The sequence below is a fragment of the Pyrus communis genome, chromosome 2, assembly GCF_963583255.1.
Source record: "Pyrus communis chromosome 2, drPyrComm1.1, whole genome shotgun sequence".
Taxonomy (NCBI): Eukaryota; Viridiplantae; Streptophyta; class Magnoliopsida; order Rosales; family Rosaceae; genus Pyrus; species Pyrus communis.
This window is the reverse complement of record NC_084804.1, coordinates 6,231,590-6,251,888: the sequence shown is the minus strand read 5'-3', so window position 1 is coordinate 6,251,888 and position 20,299 is coordinate 6,231,590. Positions and strand designations below refer to the sequence as shown.

Genomic DNA, 20,299 nt, shown 5'->3' with positions numbered 1-20,299 from the left:
GGTAATTAAAATATCAATCAAATTTCATTGAGCAAAGGAGTTGATGTGTGGCGGAGAATTCAGGTTTATCTGTTACTTGTTTGGTGAGAGAATCTGACTTAATCAAATAATACAGGAGGGTGCGGCCAATTTGGCCACAAATTTTTTTTCTACGCAAACACAAAGAATATGGTCCCGTCCATATATAATTATATATGGTCGACCCACCCAAAAAATAAAAGCGTATGGTCCCGGCCAAAATAACCTTTTCTCTTTTTTTTAATCTATATGTACCTTGAGAGTTGGGATCATATATAGTTAATAAGATTATAAACTAGTACAAGATTTTAGGGGAACTTCGTTTTTTTATTATTATTTTATTTTATTTTTTATTTATCTGAGTATCGTAACAGAGGGCCTTGAAATTATTATTCTTTTCTTTTTAGTTTTATAGTTTGGTAAAATATGGGATTGAATTATGTTTTATGAAGAGAAGAATCATAAATAGAAAAGCGTCTAGGGTAATCAGTAAAGGATATAGGTCCAGTTGAAGAGCTTGTTGGGCACAAGCAGGAAAAGAGTCGAGCCAAATACAATTCGAGGATTTGTGATGACCTAAATTAGCTAAGGCATCAGCGGAAAATTGGTTTCTCTAAATGCTTGGACATTTAGGTTGAATTGCCCTCAATTTAACAAATTCATCTCCACCAGTTCCAAAAGAGAAGGGCAATTGGATCAAGTGCAGCAGCCCGTTGGACTGCCCTTGCAATAATTGCTGTGCCTTGAGCCCGCGGCTGAGCCATGATACCTTGAGCCACCGGTTCCAACGGTCTTCTCATTTGGACAGTCAAATTTCCAACATTAAATTTTTTTTTAAAAAAAGTACAGGTTGTGCCACATGGCACAATCTTGTTCATCTAATTTAAAATAATTTTGAAAATCAATGGTCAGTATTAATTCAAAGGTAAAAAAATAGAAAATATTTTAACAACACACTTAAAATTAACCATACTTAACAAACTTACAAAGTTCAACCATCTTCTTCATTCGCTTTTATTTTTAATTAATTATGCTTGTTTGTAATCCTATTTTTTTTTTTTTTTTTGACCAATCGATCTACACTAAGTGGGAGGAGGTGGGCTTAACCTCATAATGGGCTAGCAATAATGTAGTTCAAATTCGTCTTTAGTGAAAATCGAACCTAATGCCTCTCACTTACTAAGTACACCCTTGTAAGGCATACAATGTGTGTGTGTGTGTGTGTGTATATATATATGTGAATAGTAATTGTCATTATCCTTGCTCTTCCTCTTCTCAAACGGGTGGACTTGCACAAATACAATTACTATTCAGAATGAATGGTAAAAATAATTTAACTGCTCTTGTCCTTACCTTATCCTTGTCTATCTAAAACGGATGAAGTTGCTCTAAAGACGTGGCTAGTTAATGGAGATTTCAGAAAATAAACTAACTAAACACAAAATTTCATTGCAAATAGTTTTAATCCTCCAAGGAATCTTATGCTTCCCAAGTAAGCAGTTGATGAGCACAAGTGTTCTACGAGCAGCCGCTTCCGCCACAAGAGTGCATGTTTTGCATGTCCAATGGTTTCGGCCCAGGCAATAAAGCAAGCAGCCGCCGAAATAACATGGATGTTCATTTTTGGGGAATTGTTATTAACCAATCAAAGATGATCTTGTTTGCTTTCCCGTCACGTCTTGTAGTGCTAAAGTAGGTATCTTCTTTTCTTTTGCTTTTGAACGACTCTGGGAATGAGTACAAATATTTACTTTTAACGAAAATAACATTTTTATTTAAAAAAGTTGCTTCTGATATTATTTATTTAGAATAATTTTTTGTTTTTTTTAATTTTAACTCAAAGTTTTCAAACTATTTTCATTAATTTTCTTATGTTTTTCAAGATTTTAGTTTTGTACGTATTGTGGGATTTGTGATACTTTCACAAACTTTGTATGACTTTGCTGTGTTCTACAGTGATCTCTCTGTGGGATAGTATTCTTGAGTGTGACTTTGGTATAGATATGTTGTGCACCTATTTTTGGCGAATTTGTAATTACCCAAAATTTACTAGTATTCTTAAGTGTGATTTTCGTACAGATATGTTGCGTTACCCCTATTTTTAGCGAATTGGGCATTACCCAAAATTTACTCATAGGCATTGTCTTTTAGACAATGCCTATCTCACTTCACAATCGAGACTTTGGTTTTTCACTCTTAGATTTCAGTATTTACAAATTTGAGTAAGTGCCGTCGATGCCTTCTCATTTTTATACTTCAGTATTTATAAATTTGACACCTAAAATATCAACACCATCAAAATTTGTTTTTTCCGACGGTGACAACGCAATTTGGTGGCTGAATTAGGCTTTAATCTATTTGTTGGTTGTGTATGCGTGATTCTATTTAGGTCATGTTAAGGTGTTGGAATTCGTTTTAAAACTTATGTTGAAACTGGTCATAGAAAAGTTATACTCATTTTTTAACCCATGTTTGTTCTTCATTGTAATGTTTATTAATTGTCATTTGGTGGAGTGGAGATACATTTTGTTTTTTCAATTTATGTTGCTTAGTCGTTCCCTAATCTTGTCACATATTATATATATATTTTTTAAAATAGTATCTCACTATTACTTGGAATATCCACGGATTTCACATGGTCTAATATTATTCATCTAGTCCAAATATTTGACTTTCTTTTTCTTGGGTAGAGTTTGTCTGTCTGCACTTGGTTGGGTTTTACAGATGCATTCGCTCTCATGGCAGCAAAGGTGGTACTTATCTGCATAGCTACATGTTTTATAGTTGGTTGAAACTGGAGAAAAACTAATGGATATCAACGAGTATACATGAAGGACGTCCATAATATGCGTAGTTCATAACACGTGATCATTTTGACGATTGCTTTGATTGACTGGTTCTTTGGTTTGTTAGCTAATTAAAGACAAAATCTTTAGATGGTTTTTTCTTTGTCAAGCAAATCTTTTGGAAAGTCGCACTTTTCTTGTTAGCTAATCAAAGATATAAATTTTGTTAGACGACGGTACCTCTAAAAGAAAGTAACATAAAAATTTAGTTTCGTAAAGATAAAATTGATTACATCATTACATTTTGTTATATAAAAATCCATGTATACTGTAATTATCCGTGACATCATTATTTTCACACAACTTTTGACACACGGTTTTTATAAGATCTACTTTGTAATGTATTTCAATGATCTGAGTCATCTATCTTTTAGGTCTTCCTTCAAAATCATGTCTACCAAAAACATTCAAATCTGAATCCATGCCCATTGGATTAAGGGTTTATGTTTCTTTATAGAAATATATTCGTCTATTTTATTCACTACAAATGAATGTCTTAATGATTTTGTATTTGTATAATTGTTTGTAAGGATGATTTATGAATGGCTTTCTAAAAAATAAACGATTTAGATCGTTAAAATACTTTACAAAATATGCCCCACAAAATATATGTCAAAAATAATGTAAAAAAAAAAAATAGTGTCCCGAACTTGTATATAGTATTACAAGGTTGACTGACTCTTTTCAAAAACCTTAAACCAGTAGGTTTGCTGGGACTTAATAATTGGTGTTATATTTATATATTATCCCTCAATTAATGATTGATACATTTGGTTGCGTACACTCCATCCGTATTTTCGTTAGATTCTCTTTGTGAAGATTTCGAAAATTCGTCAATCATATTCGTTTATTGTACATTTTGAGGTCAGAAATTATTTTAAATATTTTTATTTAAAATTAAATATAAACAATACTTGACAAAAACTGATCGCACGATATACGATAAACGAATCTCTAAGATCCTCACCAAAAAGGTCCAAAGAGGATTGTGTTGGGCGTACACTATCATGGCCATTATTGAGTATGAATTCAGATATAAGGGCTTGGACATATAACTCACATATATCATCACACATGAATTATATTAGTGGATAATCCAATTATCAATATCCACATCATTTGGTTTACAAATTTAGTTTAAAATTTTAATCTTTCAAGATTACCCCTTTCTCAGACTTTCATGAATTGAGTTAGACTCAACCAGACTTTGATATATACACATATATACACATGTATGACTTGGTCTCATTACGCGTGTGGAAAGGAAACCACTTACAAAGGAGACCACTAATATGTCTTTTGAATACAATGATATTCGAAGTTATTTTGACAATGTTACGTAAATGACTAGATGTGAGAACGAGAATGACCGAACGTCCCCGACTCCACAAAGATAAGTAACTCAAATCCTTGCACATCAAGAAAAACCTATATTGGAAAACAATAATGTGTCCAGAACGAAAAGAAACAAAGAAGCATAATATTTCTCAAAATATTGATCAAATGAGCCGGACTCAACCTAACATGTTTCTTGAATGTATAGTGGTTTGCTATTTAGCTGGGAAAAGATTGAAAGGGAGTTCCTACAAGACACATTTGTGTACATTATACACATCACATGATTTGCAAATTTGATCTAAAAAATTGGTTTACCTAGTATTACTCTTTGATAATATTTGCTCTCATTACTTGTGTGTAAAGGGAATTGCTAATTTGTTTTTTGGATACAATGAAACCGAATTATTTCTATTCTTTAAGAATATTATGCACGACCAAAGTTGAACTAAACAGAGTTACAGAGACAAGGGTAATCATGAAGATAGAAGATAATGAATTAAAGTAGTATTCTTCCTTATATATAGAGGATTAAGTGTTATTTTCCTTCATTATTAGAGGTAGTTTTATCTGTATATGTTAATTATTGTTAGATGCATTTATTGTTAATTTTCGCCTTTAAATTCCAGGAGGAGCGAATAAGATATTTGTCCCTAAAAGTATTGTGGCTATTACTATATCTGCACCTAATAATAGCAATTTTCGCCCCTATTGCTTTTTCTGCCATGCTGACAGTTAAAACAATAGTCATACAATTAAGCCCCTATTGTAGTTAACTATTCTAATCATTTAAATTTAATTTCGGAAAATTTTATTTAAACTCATGTAACCTATTTTTACACCTAATTTACTCTTTGCATCCATTTAATTTTTAACTAAACTATTAATATCTCTTTAAATCTAAATTTAATACCTAATATACCCTCATAAACCCAATTCAATATGTGAATTTATTTTTACACCCATTGGACATCAGTTAATGTCGGTCTTTGTCCCTGTTATGCTCTGCTCTGCGAAGCTAATAACTTTCCTCTGCATAAATGTGTCATCATGATTTGCTTGTACTAGGTTTTGGGGGCAATGGCTGGGTAAAGTATCAATGTGTCATCATGATTTGCTTGTACTAGGTTTGTTTGTGAATTACAAACCTTAAGGGTTGAAGGTGCAATTTCCGTAATGCTTGCGTTATTAAAAGAACAAAAATTAAGCTTTCATAAGATCTGTAATGCAGATTCATTGTGTTGCATTGCACAAGGAAATCAGATATGTACTGATTGGAACTGGAGCTGATCCTCGAGCATTGATGCCATCATCTGGACGTTTTGTTCCTCCTCTGCCAATTTGCTGGTGATGTTTTTTAACATTTACTTGCTCCAAAACATAGAATATTTAACACAAACCCAGATAGGGAACAAGAATTTCTGAGTGAGTTGCTACTGTGATATTTGATAGCAATGAATAATGCCGTTGGGCGTGTTTGTAATGGTAATTCCCCAAGTAAAAGGGCAATTATGCCCTGTTAGGCAAACTACTGTGATATTTGGTAGCAATGAAAATCAAATGAGATGTTATTTGTAAGTCACTGTAGAAAATTTGAATTGATACTTGTATTAACGAACGAGATAACAAAAATGAAGAACACAGATGCCAATTCATAAATTGTAATCAAATGAACAAAAAATTCATAAATTGAGTCATACCTAGGTTGGAGGATTCAAAACTTCAAAATCACCATCCATCATTAAAAAAAACTTATTTTTCTCTATGAGAACTATTAGGGTTTTAGCTAGAATGAACGTAGGATAAACAAAGAGTGATTGTAGAGTTTAATTATAGTGTTGGTGTTTATTGATAAATTTGAGTTTTATTATTAATTTCATTTTGTACTTAATATTAATTATGCAATAAGGTAAAATAGACAATTAACATTTAAAACTTAAATTAAGTGTAAAAAAAGGTTAAATGAATTTAAATAAAATTTCCCTTTAATTCCCTCGTAAATTAGATTTAAGGAGCAATTACACATGCATCCAAATTATAAGACTATATTATGGAGAAGCACAAAAAAATTTATTGATCTTAAAGAGGGACAAAATTTATCCATGTGGCATGATGTCACGACTGATTGGTTTTTTTTTAATTATTTTTACATTCATAAATTTTACCCTTGTATAATTGAGAGATAGTCTCTATCTCTTTATTAGCACTAGTTCTTTCTCTCTCCTCCCTTATCTTGTTCGTGATTTTCTCTCTGTTCCTTCTCTTCGTTCCCCTCTCTCTCTCTCCTCTCATTCTTCCTACCTTTCTCTCCCTTTTTCTCACTCTCCTTGTCCTTCCTTATTCTTCTCTCTTATTTCTTCTTTCCTCATCTTCTTCTTCTTGTTCCTATTATTCCTTGGACTCATAAGTGGTTTCTTTTCTAATAACGATTAGGATTTTTTTATTCTTTTTTTTTTCTTAAATATTGATTTGGATGCATGAATTTTGAAACTGATATTGTAGAAATGTTGAAATTTTGAAACTGATCTTGCATGAGTACTAAAAAATTTGAAACTAATCTTGTGAAAGTGCTAAAATTTTGAAACTAATGTTGTAGAAGTGTCACATCCCGGCCCGGGCGGGACCACTTCCCGGGCCCGACTCCACTACCGTAGCACGATATTGTCCGCTTTGGGCCCCGACCACGCCCTCACGGTTTTGTTTTTGGGAACTCACATGAGAACTTCCCGATGGGTCACCCATCCTGGGAATGCTCTCGCGCGCTACTCGCTTAACTTCGGAGTTCCCATGGAACCCGAAGCCAGTGAGCTCCCAAAAGGCCTCGTGCTAGGTAAGGATGGGAATATACATTTAAGGATCACTACCCTGGGCGATGTGGGATGTCACAATCCACCCCCCTTAGGGGCCCGACGTCCTCGTCGTCACACACGCGACCAGGGTTAGGCTCTGATACCAAATTGTCACATCCCGGCCCGGGGGCGGATCACTTCCCGGGCTCGCTCCACCACCGTAGCACGATATTTTCCGCTTTGGGTTTACCATTCCCTCACAGTTTTGTTTTTGGGAACTCACGAGCAACTTCCGAGTGGGTCACCCATCATAGGATTGCTCTAGCCCCCTTCTTGCTTAACTTCGGAGTTCCTACGGAACCCGAAGCCAGTGAGCTCCCAAAAGGCCTCGTGCTAGATAGAGATGTGAATATACATTTAAGGATCATTCCCCTGGGCGATGTGGGATGTCACAATCCACCCCCTTAGGGGCCCGACGTCCTCGTCGGCACATTTCTGGCCAGGGATTGGCTCTGATACCAATTTGTCACATCCCGGCCCGGGATGGATCACTTCCCGGGCTCGCTCCACCACCGTAGCACGATATTGTCCGCTTTGGGCTTACCATTCCCTCACGGTTTTGTTTTTGGGAACTCACGAGCAACCTCCCAGTGGGTGCATCATGGGATTGCTCTAACCTCCTTCTCGCTTAACTTCAGAGTTCCTACGGAACCCGAAGCCAGTGAGCTCCCAAAAGGCCTCGTGCTAGGTAAGGATGGGAATATACATTTAAGGATCACTCCCCTGGGCGATGTGGGATGTCACAATCCACCCCACTTAGGGGCCCGACGTCCTCGTCGGCACATTTCCGGCCAGGGATTGGCTCTGATACCAATTTGTCACATCCCGGCCCGGGACGGATCACTTCCCGGGCTCGCTCCACCACCGTAGCACAATATTTTCCGCTTTGGGCTTACCATTCCCTCACGGTTTTGTTTTTGGGAACTCACGAGCAACTTCCCAGTGGGTCACCCATCATGGGATTGCTCTAGCCCCCTTCTCGCTTAACTTCGGAGTTCCTACGGAACCCGAAGCCAGTGAGCTCCCAAAAGGCCTCGTGCTAGATAGAGATGTGAATATACATTTAAGGATCACTCCCCTGGGCGATGTGGGATGTCACAAGAAGTGCTAAAATTTTTGAAAGTGATATTGCAGAAATACTAAAAATTTATAACCATCTTAAAGAAGTGCTGAAATTTTGAAACAATAAGTGCTAGAAACTTTGAAACTGATATTGCGGAAGTATTGAAATTTTGAAACTGATCTTGTACAAATGCAAAAAATTTTGAAACTGATTTTATAAAAATGAAGAAAATTAGTGTTGGCCTTTAAAACTGATCATGCATAAGTAATAAAAGTTTTGAAACATTTTTTTTTTATCAAGGTAAATTTTTTGAAACTAATGCACGTAGTACAAAGCTTGGAAGAAAAAGAACACATCCATACTACTAAAAATGTATGAGAAATTCAATGTCAAATTGTAGTCTGACCTATCTATACTCTAAAACTATTAAGATTTCACAAATCACAAAAGGAACACTAAACACCTGCATAACCTGGCAAGTATTCAGTTTGATCACAAATCATAACGATATTTTCACAAACTTAACCACTTGTACAACTCGACATGTGTTGAATTTTATTACAAAAAGTATCATGCAATTAAGAATGAAACCATTCAATATGAATTGCAATTTATTCTATCAAGTTTTCGATGTGGAATTACAGTCTTCAACAAAAACCGGTATATCTGTGACATGTTGTTCCCTTTATTTTCAAAAAGTTTAAAATACTTTTTATTTAATTTTAAGAAAAGTATGATATTTCATTCATTGATAAAGGCCTTTACAAATATTTATCATGAAGAACTCGGCCCCAAAAGAGTCCTGGCAAGCTAGGTATAAAAATATTACAATAAAGCATCACTAATCGGCAAATAATGAGTAGACTTCAAGCACTCGTTTGAACTCATTGAAAACCGCACGATTACACAGATCAATAAAACTGTTAATTTTCGTGTTACATGGAAATTATGTGAGAACAAAATCTCAAACCATAAATTGGAACATGGAGTACGATGTCAATGGATCAATCACATCATCTAACCGTCCCCACAATCCTTGAACACCATATGAAGTAGATCCAGCTAATCAAACAGCTCCATCCTTTACACTTAGATCCAAAAGAGGTAGCACACCCAAAAAAAAATAAATTTAAATGAAGCAACTCTCCTATAGAGAGAAATCAAACTAGCAAACTCAAATCGAACCAAAGTCCAAGACAATTCTTGAAAAATATTAAATATAAACAAAATAAGAGGATAAAATCATGTCGCCGCACCACATCCTCCAAACATCCGAAAGTCATATCACTACACCAGCCAAACCCAAGTGTCGTAGTGACTAAACTTGATCCCTATGTAATTAGGCATCTTCCATGGCTTCCAGCTTCAACTCTATATCAAATGTGATAACTAAATTCAAAACTTTGTATTAACTATGTGCATAGGTCAAAAGACGACGATTACCATGTTGACTAAAGTGTTTCACGGTGACAATTTAACGTCAAAATAGAATAAACGGAAATTAAAAGGGAAGAGACTAAGAATGATTTTCAAGCAGATTGCCCCAAACCCCAAAGCCAAAGGCAGGGCTCGATGGCAGAGGAATTTTCCTGGGTTTTCTCTAGACGGCTACGGTTTTTCGTCAGATTTGTTAACACCGTTATACAATGAATTATTTACTATCATCCTAAACAAAACTTTACGGTACAAATAAAACCAGATTTGTTAACAACGTTATACAATGAATTATTTACTATCATCCTAAACAAAACTTTACGGTACAAATAAGTTTAAAATACTTGAATCCGTTTTTTTTTTTTTTTTTTTTCCGACTATTTTTTGTGCGTTGCAATTTCTCAAAATCCTTGAATCCGTTTTCTTTTTGCATTCTTCAACGTTGAATTAATAATGACATTGCAAGTCTCAAGCAATTAATTTTTGCAAGTTCACGACTAATTAATCTGATTTTGTTCTTTTAAGTAAAGGTTACTTAATTGATTTTCAATGCGAAAAAAAGAAGAAAAATAGCTTAGATGTTGCAACTGATCGCAAATCGTTAAACAATAAATTTGACATCAAGACAACTTAACCAAATGACTTTCGTTAGGAGGATTGCTGAAGTTCTCTTTTGACTGCAGAGCTTTTGCTGTTGTACAACATTGAGGAACACAAATGTCTCTGCCACTAATTAGCCACGTTGCTATATTTATATCATCTTTGCCATGCAAAAAATGACATTATTGCTAACTCACTTCTCTTATCTTGTACATAATTACAAATGAGTCCAACGCACATTTCCACGACTCACTTGTATTAAAAAGTGTGTCAACAATAATATCAATTTAGTGTGTCTAAATATAATTACTGATACCATATCGACTTGCAACATTTCAATTTACAAATTAATTTAAACTGAATAACGACATGTTTTTTTTTTCTTTTCTAGAGCAACAACTAGTATCTATTTAAGAACTTGCAACGTTCTAAATTAATTGTTTTGAGAAAAAGAAAACAGTTTTTAGGCAGAAATATTATTTGTTATTATTACTTCTTTGCAACATACTTTGTAAGTAATTGGTCATAAACATTACGTTTTCTCATCAAAAGGCAAAAAAAAACATTATGCTTTCAAGAACTCAAGAAGAAAATACTGCAGTAGAAAAAATTGCAAGACAATGAAGGGACGAAGCTCTGCAACAATACCCTTCATTCTCTCATTCCTTTTGCTCTTTGGAAGCACTGTTTATTGTCTCACTCCTTTCTGTGCATCTATTGATCCACCAATAAAGGATAAAATACACCCCCATACCGCTTCCGAAACATTCCCTGTAAGAATATGAGTATGAGATAAAGAAGTTTTGAGAACAGTTAAAGGTATTCAATTAGAGATGGAAAGTCCTATTGATAAGAGGAGTGCTGATCCTTTACAGTAAAGGATTTGGTTAGCATACGGAAAACAAGAGGTGGTTTCCAATTAGGATTTGATAGGGAATCCTGATCAGTCTTGGAAAAGTCTATATGTATATATATAGTGGCCTCTCTTCTCACAGAAATAATGCTCATACTGGACCATAACCTATCTGTGAGTCGAGCTCTTGATATTCTGCAAGAGAAGAGAAGGTTCACTGGATTGCTGCGATGGCTTCAAGTGCTGGTGTTGCTGCAGGTATGATTCACTTTCTGTTTTGTAATGTGCATATATTTGATTAGTCCTTTTGTGTTTGTAGTTCATGTTTTGGTCTTGGTGATTGGTTGCTAGTTACATCTTACATGTGGTATCAGAGCCACAAGACATACAAACTTGAGTTCAAATCTGTAAAGGTTAAAAGATGTGTGTATTCATTAAAAAAAAAAAAAAAAAAAAAAAAATTTGCCCTGACAGAAAATCGAAGTTGGGTTCTCGAGACCAATAGAACGGCTGTGGCAGAAAACAACGGCTCTTTTTGAAATTGAAAAATTTTGACCGTTGGAGCCACTAAACCACAACCGAATGGGATTTCCTCGGATTGGGGTCAAATTTTGATCTGGGTTTTCATAAAATTCGAAACCTTATGTTTTCAAATTCTAAATTCGCTTCCGCTATCTTCATCGAGAATTTGAAATCAGTAATTAAAAGGTATGGTTGTGTTCTGCAAGTTTTGAAATTCCAGTATCTGGTTGAATATGTATAAATACATGTTGCTGCATTATGTGTTCATAAATTGATCATGATAATCGATATTAAACATAATATAATTGTTGGTTTTGGAAGTAGATTAAAAGATTCTAGATTTAACCTTGTTTATTTTGCATCTATGACATGATTGCGAGGACTCCATGCTCAATAAATGTTTAAAGATACATGGCTGCTGCGACATGTTGATTGGATCCTAAGTATATCATATGTTCTATATATGCTTATCAACAAATTGTTGATTAAGACTATGTATATGAATCTATGATTATAGTCATGATGTGCAAAGGGATGTTGGAATGAAATCTGGAACTAATGAGTTCTTATTGGTGATTTCATTGTTGCTGCAGCATCTGCAATATCATTGAGGACTATGAACTTAGCCAATATACCTATTCTAACTGGAGGAAGCAATTACAAGAAGTGGAGGCGAGAGATTGGCCTCTTGTTGACACTTAATGAGTTTGACATTGCTCTTGACACTCCCAAGCCGGTTTTAACTGATCAAAGCACTCGGGCTGAGAAAACTGATGCAGAGAGATGGATTAGAGCCAACAAGGTGGCACTTTCTATACTTGAAAGTGCCATGACAGACACTGTTCGTGGGGGGATCAAGAAGCATGAATTGGCTGTTGATTATTTAGGTGCAATTGAGAGGAAGTTCAAGGAATCTCAAAAGGCAGAAATCAGTCAATATATGGCAATGCTTACCACGTACAAGATTGAAGGCACAGGTTCCATTCGGGATCACATCATGAAAATGACCGATGCAGCTGAAAAGTTAAATTCCCTAGATGTCAACATTGGAGAAAAACAACTTGTTTTTATGATTCTCCAAGCGCTTCCAAGTAAATTCAGCCAATTGAAAGTGTCCTATAACACTCAAGACAAGAATTGGGATGTTGATGAGCTTATTGCACAGTGTGTGCAAGAAGAGACTAGACAGAAGCAAGAAAGATCAAAGGATACTGAAATAGTAAACTTTGTGCATCCGGACAAAGGGAAAAGGACATTCAATTCTTTCCCAGGAAACTATGGTAAGAATTCCAATACTAAGACTACTTCTTTTAAGCCAATTGCATCTGCTAAAGTAAGAGACTCTGTTAAGGGATCTAACAATCTTAAATTCAAACCTAAAAATATTGCCAAACTTAGATGTTTCTTCTGCAAAACTAAGGGACATTTAAGGAAAGATTGTCAAGTCTTCAATGATTACCTCAAAAGCAAGGGTGTGGAACATATCAATGTGTGTGTTGAGTCAAATTTGATTGAGATACCTGTGAATTCTTGGTGGTTTGACACTGGATGCTCAGTCCACATTACAAATTCTTTAGAGGGCTTCACAATGTCAAAACAAACTGGTTTCAAGAATTATAATGTTTTTGTGGGTGAAGGAACTAAGGTTGCAGTAGAAGCCATAGGAACGGTATTTTTAAAACTGTCTTCTGGTTTTATAATGAGTTTAAATGATGTGCTTTATGTGCCTAAAATGAGAAGAAATTTGGTCTCTGCTTCAAGAATTGTCAAGGAAGGTTTTGCTTTTCTAGGAGATGATGAAAGCTTGAAAATTTTTGAAAAGGGCAAGTTAGATCATGTACTGGGAGATGCTTACCTGAGTGACAACCTGTGGTGTTTGAACTGTACTTTAGAGTCTCATAATCAATATGTCTTAAACACAAGTACTAAAAGGATGCATTGTGGTGATGATTCATTTATTCTTTGGCACAAAAGGTTAGGACATATATCTAAAGAAAGAGTCCTGAAGTTATCCAAGGAAAACTTAATTCCAGAATTGAATTTTGATACTGCAATCGAATGTGTTGATTGTGTCAAGGGAAAGATGACTAATTTTAGAAAACTAGATGCTAAGAGAAGTCATGACTTGCTGGAAATCATACATACTGATATTTGTGGACCTTTTTCTACCAAAACCATATGTGGAAACTCTTATTTTGTTAACTTCATTGATGATTTTTCAAGATTCAGTTATACTTATCTGATATGTGAGAAGTCATCAGTTCTTGATTGTTTTAAAGTCTACAAAACTGAAGTTGAGAAACAACTAGGAAAGGTCATTAAGATTGTTAGATCCGATAGAGGAGGAGAATACTTTGGCAGGTACACTGAGGCTGGACAGAAGAAGGGGCCTTTTGCTCAATATCTCGAGCAACAAGGTATCGTTGCTCAATACACCACACCTGGGACACCACAACAGAATGGAGTTTCTGAGAGGAGGAATCGAACTTTGATTGGAATGGTGAGAAGCATGATGACAAGGTCAAAGTTACCTGGTTTTCTTTGGGGAGAGGCATTAAAGAAAGCAACTTATATCTTGAATAGAGTGCCTTCCAAAGCAGTTTCATCCACACCTTTCGAAATCTGGTGCAAGAGGCAGCTTAGCTTTGATCATTTTCATGTTTGGGGATGTAAAGCTGAGGCTCGAATGTATAATCCGAATGAGAAGAAACTTGATGCAAGGACTGTCACATGCTACTTCATCGGATATTCAGAGAAATCCAAAGGCTATAAGTTCTATTGTCCTCAAAGTCACACTCGGATTCAAGAAACTCATAATGCCAGGTTCTTTGAGGATCAAGATGTTGCAGAATTGTCACAAGGAATTTTCATATTTGAAGAACAAAATCTCACTGAGGCAGCTTCTTCCGAAACAAACTATAAAGAAATCTTGATACCTTTCTCAGCTGCAGTTCCGTTAGATGAGAATCAGTCTATTCAGGACAGAATGGAATCAGATCCTAGTTCTGAAATTCAACAAGGATCAACCACTGGAGTTATCAATGAACCATCTGCTTCATTAAGGCAATCAACAAGAATCAGGAAGACCACCATGTCAAATGACTATGTTTATTTGCAAGAAAGTGAGTTTGATTTTGGCGATATAGATGATCCTTTTACATACACTCAAGCTATGAACAGCCCTCAACATGCATTATGGAACACAACAATCAAGGCTATAGGATGCAAATGGGTCTACAAGACCAAGAGAGATGTTCAGGGCAAGGTTGAAAGGTACAAGGCAAGATTGGTTGCCAAGGGTTTCAATCAGAGAGAAGGAGTCGACTACAATGACACATTCTCACCTGTTTCTTCCAAAGACTCTATGAGGATGATTATGGCATTAGTTGCAAATTTCGATCTAGAGCTACATCAAATGGATGTAAAAACTGCCTTTCTCAATGGTGAACTCCAGGAAAACATATACATGCTACAACCTCCTGGATTTGTTGAAAGGGGGAAAGAGAACAAGGTCTGCAAACTCAACAAGTCCATTTATGGACTGAAGCAAGCATCAAGACAGTGGTTTTTGAAATTTGATCAGGTTGTCACAGGTTTTGGCTTCGTGGAAAATAAATTGGATGATTGTATTTATATCAAATGGTCAGGATCAAACTTCATCATTTTAATCCTGTATGTCGATGACATTCTCCTTGCAAGCTTTAATGTTAAGCTTCTTAATGACACCAAGGATATACTGAGCAAAAATTTCGAGATGAAGGATCTTGGTAAGGCACACTATGTACTTGGTATTGAAATCATTAGGGACAGATCCAAAAGGTTACTTGGTCTATCACAGAAAGGTTACATAGACAGAGTATTGCTAAGATTCAATATGGAAAGATGCAATAATGCTGAAGTACCTGTGAATAAGGGAGATAAGTTCTCTAAAGATCAGTGTCCCAAGACATCAGTTGAGGTAGACAAAATGAAAAACAAACCTTATGCCTCCTTAGTAGGTAGTTTGATGTACACTACAATCTGCACAAGACCAGATAAAGCATTCATAGTAGGAATGTTAGGAAGGTTTCAAGCAAATCCAGGAGAGTCTCATTGGATAGCTGCAAAGAAGGTTCTGAGGTACTTGCAGAGAACCAAAGGATACATGTTGGTTTATGGCAAAGAAGAGAATCTGGAATTAGTTGGTTATACCGATTCAGACTTAGCTGGTGATATAGATGACAGAAAATCCACAGGTAGCTATGTGTTTATGTTTGGTGGTGGTGCAGTTTCTTGGAAGAGTGCAAAACAAACAATAATAGCAACCTCTACTATGGAGGCAGAGTTTATAGCTTGTTTTGAAGGAATGAAATAGGCTGTGTGGTTAAGGAACTTCTTAACAGATTTAAAGATTGTAGATTCTGTTCAACGGCCGATTAAAATGCACTGTGATAATAATTCTGCAGTATTTTTTGCCAAGAATAATAGAAGAACTTCAGCCTCTAGATTGATGGATGTGAAGTTTCTTAAAGTTAGAGAAAAGGTGAGAGAAGGGGCTATACAAGTGGAACATTTGAGCACTGATTTGATGATAGCAGATCCCTTGACCAAGGCGTTACCAATAGGGGTTTTTAAAGCTCATGTTTCGCGGATGGGGGTACATGAATCATTTGATCAGTGGGAGTAATCTCTTGTTGCGTATTTGACTGTCGAAGTTGCTGCTGTGAAGTTCAAAGAGCTGGTGCAGCAATGAAAACAGGTTTTATGTATTTTAATAAAGCTTAAGGCTAATATTTGTTTAGGTAGCTTTATTTTAGAGTTTTTATTTTCTAGTGAGATTTGTTACAATGGTCTATTGTGTTTCTGAAATAAAAAACTTGATAGTTCATTTGATGCTTGAAAAACAGCTTGTCTGTATAAGCAGTTGTTGTTGAACTATTGTTTCACATGTTGTCTGGAGCAATTGGTTATTTTGCTGTCAATAATGTGAAATAGTGGGAGCAAATTATTTTGCTTATCTGATGAAACTAATTGAAGTTCACAACAGTACAGATACAAATTGGATGTATGTGACTCGTGAAAAACCTTGTTGCATTATGGTTGTAATGAAGATTTTCAGAGTTCTACATTTTGAAATGTATGTAAGATTGGTTGTGATTGAAAAACTTTTGTTAACAGGACTAAGTGTACACTTCTGTCTGAGTATGATTGAATAAACTGTGTACTTAAAACTTTTCTCATACTCAAGTGGGAGAATGTAAGAATATGAGTATGAGATAAAGAAGTTTTGAGAACAGTTAAAGGTATTCAATTAGAGATGGAAAGTCCTATTGATAAGAGGAGTGCTGATCCTTTACAGTAAAGGATTTGGTTAGCATACGGAAAACAAGAGGTGGTTTCCAATTAGGATTTGATAGGGAATCCTGATCAGTCTTGGAAAAGTCTATATGTATATATATAGTGGCCTCTCTTCTCACAGAAATAATGCTCATACTGGACCATAACCTATCTGTGAGTCGAGCTCTTGATATTCTGCAAGAGAAGAGAAGGTTCACTGGATTGTTGCGATGGCTTCAAGTGCTGGTGTTGCTGCAGGTATGATTCACTTTCTGTTTTGTAATGTGCATATATTTGATTAGTCCTTTTGTGTTTGTAGTTCATGTTTTGGTCTTGGTGATTGGTTGCTAGTTACATCTTACATTCCCAACAAATTCTCAATGACTTCCTCCAATGCCTTGCGGTAAAATTTCAGTCCACCACCCACCCTATCATGGAAGCCATTTACACCCCACAAAATACCTCATTTCACCAAGTTTTGCTGGCACACACTAAAAACCGCAGATACACAATGCTTGATACTCCAAAACCTTTGGCTATTGTAGCAGCCAAGCACGAACGCCATGTGCAAGCAACCGTAATTTGCGCAAAACAACATGGGTTGCAGATTAGAATCCGAAGTGGTGGCCATGATTATGAGGGTCTATCATATGTATCGGATGTCGCCTTTGTCATTCTTGACATGTTCAATCTTCGATCCATTGATGTTAATGTGACGGAAGGGAGGGTTTGGGTTCAGTCAGGGGCTACAATTGGTGAACTTTATTATGAAGTTGGAAAGAAAAGTAGGGTTCATGGGTTTGCAGCTGGATCTTGTCCAAGTGTCGGTATTGGTGGTCACTTTAGTGGTGGTGGGTATGGTCCTTTGTTGAGAAAATATGGGCTTACAGTGGATAATGTTGAACATGCTAGACTAGTTAATGTGAATGGTGAAATCCTTGATCGAAAGTCAATGGGAGAAGATCTATTTTGGGCCATTAGAGGAGGTGGTGGAGCAAGCTTTGGAGTCATTCTTTCGTGGAAGATCAAATTGCTTCCAGTTCCAGCCAAAGTAACTGTGTTTCAGGTAGAAAGGACGCTGGAACAAGGCGCTAAGGATGTGGTTCATCGATGGCAATACGTTGCACCTAAGCTCCCTGAAGACCTCTTCATTAGAACAGCAATAAAAACCAAGAATGGCTCCCAAGAGGGCACGAAGACTGCGGTAGCAATATTCACTTGTCAATTTCTGGGACGAGCAGACAAGCTTCTTCAATTGATGAATGAAAGTTTCCCTGAGTTGGGTTTACAGCAAAAAGACTGCTTTGAAATGAGTTGGGAAGAATCCATGGTATTCTTGGCTGGTTGCCCAGTTGGAACTCCCCTAGAAGTTCTACTTTCTAGGCCAAAATTTCCTGTAATTTTCTTCAAAAGTAAGTCCGACTACGTTAAAAAACCAATTCCAAAACATGGCTGGAAATCTTTATGGAAAAATCTGATTAAGATAGATCACTTGTTAATGCAATTGAACCCTTACGGCGGAAGAATGAGTGAGATTTCTGAATCAGGAACTCCATTCCCTCACAGAGCTGGAAACCTGTTTTCAGTTCAGTACTTTATTTCTTGGAAGGAAGAAGAGATTGAGACTATCAAGCCGAATATTCACATGTCAAGAAAGTTGTACAAAAGTATGGCTCCATATGTCTCCCAGAACCCAAGAGAGGCTTTGCAAAACTATAGGGATCTTGACATAGGTGCCAATCTGCACAACCGGACTAACTTTCGAACAGCTAGACGTTATGGTAGCAAATATTTCAAGGGTAACTTTGATAGATTGGTACGTGTGAAAACTATGGTAGATCCCCATAATTTTTTCCACCATGAACAAAGTATTCCTCTCCTTTAAGAGATGCATAGAATCATAAAGTCAATTGCATTGGTAATGTACCAACAAACTTGTAGGTAAGGATACAACAGGGTGGAGTGGGCAAAAACATACAAGCAATTGGAGTTATGAAATTAAAAATTCTTGTTAGTATGGCGTTTCCTATGACACAATTGATTAGTTCTGAGAGTTTTGATCTCTGACATGATCTTTGTAGTACTAGATTCATTGGCTTCAATGGATCCTTCATCAGTTTCAGTTTCTTGCAATATTTGGGATTAGTTGTTAATTAACTTTCATTTTTGTTTTTTGTTTTTGTGTAAGGGCCCTCTTACCGGGAGTCATGTTCTTCACTTTGTTTTAATCTTAAATCTTCTCCTTTAATGAATAAAATATGTTGTATTCTTGTTAATAAAAAAATTATGACATTAAAACAAATTGAAAATTAATACAGTTAATTATTGAAAGTAGTGGACTGCTCTGGTGTTATTCTTTTGACCCCTTTAATGAAGTTATTTTCTAAGCAAAAATAAAAAATAAAATTAAAACCAACACGCAATGTACTGCTACATTGTCACATGCACAAGCCTTCACTCATCACATGCGCAATTCCCTTCTCTTTCTCTCCATCTATTTCGTAATTTTTTTTTCTTTTTTATTTTCCTCCTTTCTTTCTCCCTATCTGTCACATCGCGGCCTGGGACGGATCACTTCCTGGGCCCGCTCCACCACCGTAGCACGATATTGTCCGCTTTGGGCTTACCATTCCCTCACGGTTTTATTTTTGGGAACTCACGAGCAACTTCCCAGTGGGTCACCCATCATGGGATTGCTCTAGCCCCTTTCTCGCTTAACTTCGGAGTTCCTATGGAACCCGAAGCCAGTGAGCTCCCAAAAAGCCTCGTGCTAGGTAGGGATGGGAATATACATTTAAGGGTCACTCCCCTGGACGATGTGGGATGTTACAATCCACCCCCTTTAGGGGCCCGACGTCCTCGTCGGCACACTCGTGACCAGGGTTAGGCTTTGATACCAATGTCACATCCCGGCCCGGGGCGGATCACTTCCCGGACCCGCTCCACCACCGTAGCACGATATTGTCTGCTTTGGACTTACCATTCCCTCACGGTTTTGTTTTTGGGAACTCACGAGCAACTTCCCAGTGGGTCACCCATCATGGGATTGATCTAGCCCCTTTCTCGCTTAACTTCGGAGTTCCTACGGAACCCGAAGCCAGTGAGCTCTCAAAAGGCCTCGTGCTAGGTAGGGATGGGAATATACATTTAAGGATCACTCCCCTGGACGATGTGGAATTTTGTCCCCACATGAGGTATTTACAACAAATTAAAATAACAATTAGAGTGCAAAAAAAATTAATTTAACATAGTACATTCTTATATTACTCAATATTATAAGTTTATGTTATATTTAATATTGTTAATTTAACATAAATTCTTATAAATATTATTCATTCCATTTTCTCATAACAATTCAAGTGACAAAATTAATTAATTCGACTAAATTTTTATTAATTTAACAAAAATAGTAGAAATTTATCTAAGTACTTAAATTAAAATTTTTAAATAAATAAACTTGTGT

General features: G+C 36.2%; 1 pseudogene; it reads left to right on the top strand.

The window, feature by feature from the left end:
• Window positions 1-17,066: 17,066 nt before the first annotated feature.
• LOC137724631 (berberine bridge enzyme-like 7) lies at window positions 17,067-18,721 on the top strand (annotated as a pseudogene).
• The last annotated feature ends 1,578 nt before the right edge of the window (window positions 18,722-20,299 follow it).